Genomic DNA, 4,709 nt, shown 5'->3' with positions numbered 1-4,709 from the left:
CCGGGGAGAGTCGGTGCCCCGCGGGGGAGACCCGTACCCCGGGGAGAGTCGGTGCCCCGCGGGGGAGACCCGTACCCCGGGGAGAGTCGGTGCCCCGCGGGGGAGACCCGTACCCCGGGGAGAGTCGGTGCCCCGCGGGGGAGACCCGTACCCCGGGGAGAGTCGGTGCCCCGCGGGGGAGACCCGTACCCCGGGGAGAGTCGGTGCCCCGCGGGGGAGACCCGTACCCCGGGGAGAGTCGGTGCCCCGCGGGGGAGACCCGTACCCCGGGGAGAGTCGGTGCCCCGTGGGGGGACCCGTACCCCGGGGAGAGTCGGTGCCCCGCGGGGGAGACCCGTACCCCGGGGAGAGTCGGTGCCCCGCGGGGGAGACCCGTACCCCGGGGAGAGTCGGTGCCCCGTGGGGGGACCCGTACCCCGGGGAGAGTCGGTGCCCCGCGGGGGAGACCCGTACCCCGGGGAGAGTCGGTGCCCCGCGGGGGAGACCCGTACCCCGGGGAGAGTCGGTGCCCCGCGGGGGAGACCCGTACCCCGGGGAGAGTCGGTGCCCCGTGGGAGGAACCCGTACCCCGGGGGAGAGTCGGTGCCCCGCGGGGGGGGGACCCGTACCCCGGGGAGAGTCGGTGCCCCGTGGGAGGAACCCGTACCCCGGGGGAGAGTCAGTGCCCCGCGGGGGAGACCCGTACCCCGGGGAGAGTCGGTGCCCCGTGGGAGGGACCCGTACCCCGGGGAGAGTCGGTGCCCCGCGGGGGAGACCCGTACCCCGGGGAGAGTCGGTGCCCCGTGGGAGGGACCCGTACCCCGGGGAGAGTCGGTGCCCCGCGGGGGGGGGACCCGTACCCCGGGGAGAGTCGGTGCCCCGTGGGAGGAACCCGTACCCCGGGGGAGAGTCAGTGCCCCGCGGGGAGACCCGTACCCCGGGGGAGAGTCGGACCTCACTCACCTTGCCAAATCCGAGACTGTGAGACCGAGCCAAGCTCCAGGAAGTGTTGGGTCGGGAGAACCTGTTAAAAAACGAAGAGGTGGAGTCACACGTTGGAGAGTACAGGAGGGTCAGTCTCCATCATCCTGGGCCCAGAGTAGGGACAATCCCGCAGCACACTCTATCCAACCCCTCCAACACATCCCTCATAAACTATCCATCCAGCTCCCTGGCGCTGCTCACAGGGTTCCTGCTCCCGATCACTGTCCAGTGACCCCTGGGTTAGAGAGAGGGGGAAATCAGCCAGGGTTCCTGCTCCTGATCACTGTCCAGTGACCCCTGGGTTAGAGAGAGGGGGAAATCAGCCAGGGTTCCTGCTCCTGATCACTGTCCAGTGACCCCTGGGTTAGAGAGAGGGGGAAATCAGCCAGGGTTCCTGCTCCTGATCACTGTCCAGTGACCCCTGGGTTAGAGAGAGGGGGAAATCAACCAGGGTTCCTGCTCCCGATCACTGTCCAGTGACCCCTGGGTTAGAGAGAGGGGGAAATCAACCAGGGTTCCTGCTCCCGATCACTGTCCAGTGACCCCTGGGTTCGAGAGAGGGGGAAATCAGCCAGGGTTCCTGCTCCCGATCACTGTCCAGTGACCCCTGGGTTAGAGAGAGGGGGAAATCAGCCAGGGTTCCTGCTCCTGATCACTGTCCAGTGACCCCTGGGTTAGAGAGAGGGGGAAATCAGCCAGGGTTCCTGCTCCTGATCACTGTCCAGTGACCCCTGGGTTAGAGAGAGGGGGAAATCAGCCAGGGTTCCTGCTCCTGATCACTGTCCAGTGACCCCCTGGGTTAGAGAGGGGAAATCAGCCAGGGTTCCTGCTCCTGATCACTGTCCAGTGACCCCTGGGTTAGAGAGAGGGGAAATCAGCCAGGGTTCCTGCTCCTGATCACTGTCCAGTGACCCCTGGGTTAGAGAGAGGGGGAAATCAGCCAGGGTTCCTGCTCCTGATCACTGTCCAGTGACCCCTGGGTTAGAGAGAGGGGGAAATCAGCCAGGGTTCCTGCTCCTGATCACTGTCTAGTGACCCCTGGGTTAGAGAGAGAGGGGAAATCAGCCAGGGTTCCTGCTCCTGATCACTGTCCAGTGAGCCCAGAGTTAGAGGTCAGACAGAAAGTATCGGTTGTCCCCGTACCTGTGCTGGAATAGACGCAGGAGTGAGGAAGTGGGGGTCAGGAGCTGGGATGAGCTGCAGGATCGGAGAAGCCTGGGCCCCATCGACGACTCACTCTGATGGACCAACAGTGTCATCTCTGATCGACAGTGCCACAGAAAGTCCAGCATCTGTGGAACAAGTGGGATTATAGTCACAATCCTAATCTCAGTGTGTGAAAGAGAGAGAGAGACAGACAGGGAGAGACTGAGACAGAAATAGAGAGACAGAGACACAGATAGAGAGAGAGAGAAAGAGAGAGACAGACAGTGAGAGTGAAAGTGAGAGAGCGAGACAGACTGTGAGTGAGAGAGCGAGACAGACTGTGAGTGAGAGAGAGACAAACAGATTGTGAGTGAGAGACAGACAGACTGTGTGTGTGAGAGAGAGAGACAGACTGTGTGTGTGAGAGAGAGAGAGAGAGAGACAGACTGTGAGAGTGAGAGAGAGACAGACTGAGTGTGAGAGAGAGAGACAGATTGTGAGTGAGAGAGAGAGAAAGAGACAGACTGTGAGTGAGAGAGAGAAAGAGACAGACTGAGTGAGAGAGAGAAAGAGACAGACTGAGTGAGAGAGAGAGAAAGAGAGAGACTGTGAGTGAGAGAGACTGAGAGAGACTGAGTGAGAGAGACTGAGAGAGACTGTGAGTGAGAGAGACAGAAAGACAGACAGAGTGAGAGTGAGAGACAGACAGACTGAGTGAGAGTGAGAGAGAGAGACAGACTGTGAGTGAGAGTGAGAGACAGACAGACTGAGAGTGAGAGAGAGTGAGATAGAGTGAGAGAGAGACAGAGAGAGTGAGAGAGAGACAGAGAGAGTGAGAGTGAGAGTGAGAGTGAGAGAGAGACAGAGACAGAAAGTGAGTGAGATTGAGAGAGAGACAGACAGACAGTGAGAGTGAGAGACAGACTGTGAGTGAGAGAGAGAGACTGACTGTGAGTGAGAGAGAGAGAGACAGGCTGTGAGTGAGAGGGAGAGAGAGAGAGAGAGAGACGGACAGACAGAGTTGGAGAGTGAGAGAGAGACAGAGAGAGAGTGAGAGAGACAGACTGTGAGTGAGAGTGAGACAGACAGACTGTGAGTGAGAGAGACAGAGACAGATAGACTGAGAGTGAGAGTGAGAGAGAGAGACTGAGAGAGAGTGAGAGTGAGAGAGAGAGACAGACAGACTGAGAGTGAGAGAGAGAGTGAGAGTGAGAGACAGACTGTGAGTGAGAGAGAGAGAGAGATGGACTGAGAGTGAGGGAGAGAGAGAGAGAGACTGAGAGCGAGAGTGAGCGAGACAGAGAGAGAGACTGTGAGTGAGTGAGAGAGAGAGACTGAGAGTGAGAGAGAGAGACAGAGAGCGAGACTGTGAGTGAGAGAGAGAGACTGTGAGTGAGAGAGAGAGAGAGACTGAGAGCGAGAGCGAGAGTGACAGACTTTTTTTTTTTATTCGTTCACGGGATGTGGGCGCCGCTGGCAAGGCCGGCATTTATTGCCCATCCCTAGCGAGATTTTTACAACTGAGTGGCTTGCTAGGCCATTTCAGAGGGCAATTAAGTGTGAGTGAGAGAGAGAGAGAGAGAGAGAGAGAGACTGAGAGTGAGAGAGAGAGAGAGACAGACTGTGAGTGAGAGAGAGAGAGAGAGAGAACATAAGAACATAAGAAATAGGAGCAGGAGTAGGCCAATCGGCCCCTCGAGCCTGCTCCGCCATTCAATAAGATCATGGCTGATCTGATCCTAACCTCAAATCTAAATTCATGTCCAATTTCCTGCCCGCTCTCCGTAACCCCTAATTCCCTTTACTTCTCGGAAACTGTCTATTTCTGACAGAGACAGACTGTGAGTGTGAGAGAGAGTGACAGACCAAGAGTTAGAATGAGAGAGAGAGAGAGAGAGACAGAGAGAGAGACTGAGAGTGAGAGTGAGAGAGACAGACTGTGAGTGAGAGAGAGAGAGAGAGAGAGAGAGACGGACTGAGAGTGAGAGAGAGAGACAGAGACAGACTGTGAGTGAGAGACAGAGACAGACTGTGAGTGAGAGAGAGGGACAGACTGTGAGTGAGAGTGAGAGAGACAGACTGAGAGTGAGAGAGACAGACAGAGAGACGGACTGAGAGTGAGAGAGAGAGACAGAGACAGACTGTGAGTGAGAGACAGAGACAGACTGTGAGTGAGAGAGAGGGACAGACTGTGAGTGAGAGTGAGAGAGACAGACTGAGAGTGAGAGTGAGAGAGACAGACAGAGTGAGAGAGACAGACTGAGAGTGAGAGAGACAGACTGAGAGTGAGAGAGACAGACTGAGAGTGAGAGAGACAGACTGAGAGTGAGAGAGACAGACTGAGAGTGAGAGAGACAGACTGAGAGTGAGAGAGACAGACTGAGAGTGAGAGACGGACTGAGAGTGAGAGAGAGAGACAGAGACAGACTGTGAGTGAGTGAGAGAGAGAGAGAGACGGACTGAGAGTGAGAGAGAGAGACAGAGACAGACTGTGAGTGAGAGAGAGAGACAGACTGTGAGTGAGAGAGAGAGACAGACTGTGAGTGAGAGAGAGAGACAGACTGTGAGTGAGAGAGAGACAGACTGTGAGTGAGAGAGAG

The 4,709-nt window shown here is 57.3% G+C and overlaps 1 pseudogene; it reads left to right on the top strand.

The window, feature by feature from the left end:
* Positions 1-3,152, top strand: part of LOC137318728 (octapeptide-repeat protein T2-like) — a 5,481-nt pseudogene extending 2,329 nt beyond the window's left edge.
* The last annotated feature ends 1,557 nt before the right edge of the window (positions 3,153-4,709 follow it).

Source organism: Heptranchias perlo, unplaced genomic scaffold, assembly GCF_035084215.1.
Source record: "Heptranchias perlo isolate sHepPer1 unplaced genomic scaffold, sHepPer1.hap1 HAP1_SCAFFOLD_721, whole genome shotgun sequence".
Classification (NCBI taxonomy): domain Eukaryota; kingdom Metazoa; phylum Chordata; class Chondrichthyes; order Hexanchiformes; family Hexanchidae; genus Heptranchias; species Heptranchias perlo.
This window is presented reverse-complemented; position numbering and strand designations above follow the sequence as displayed.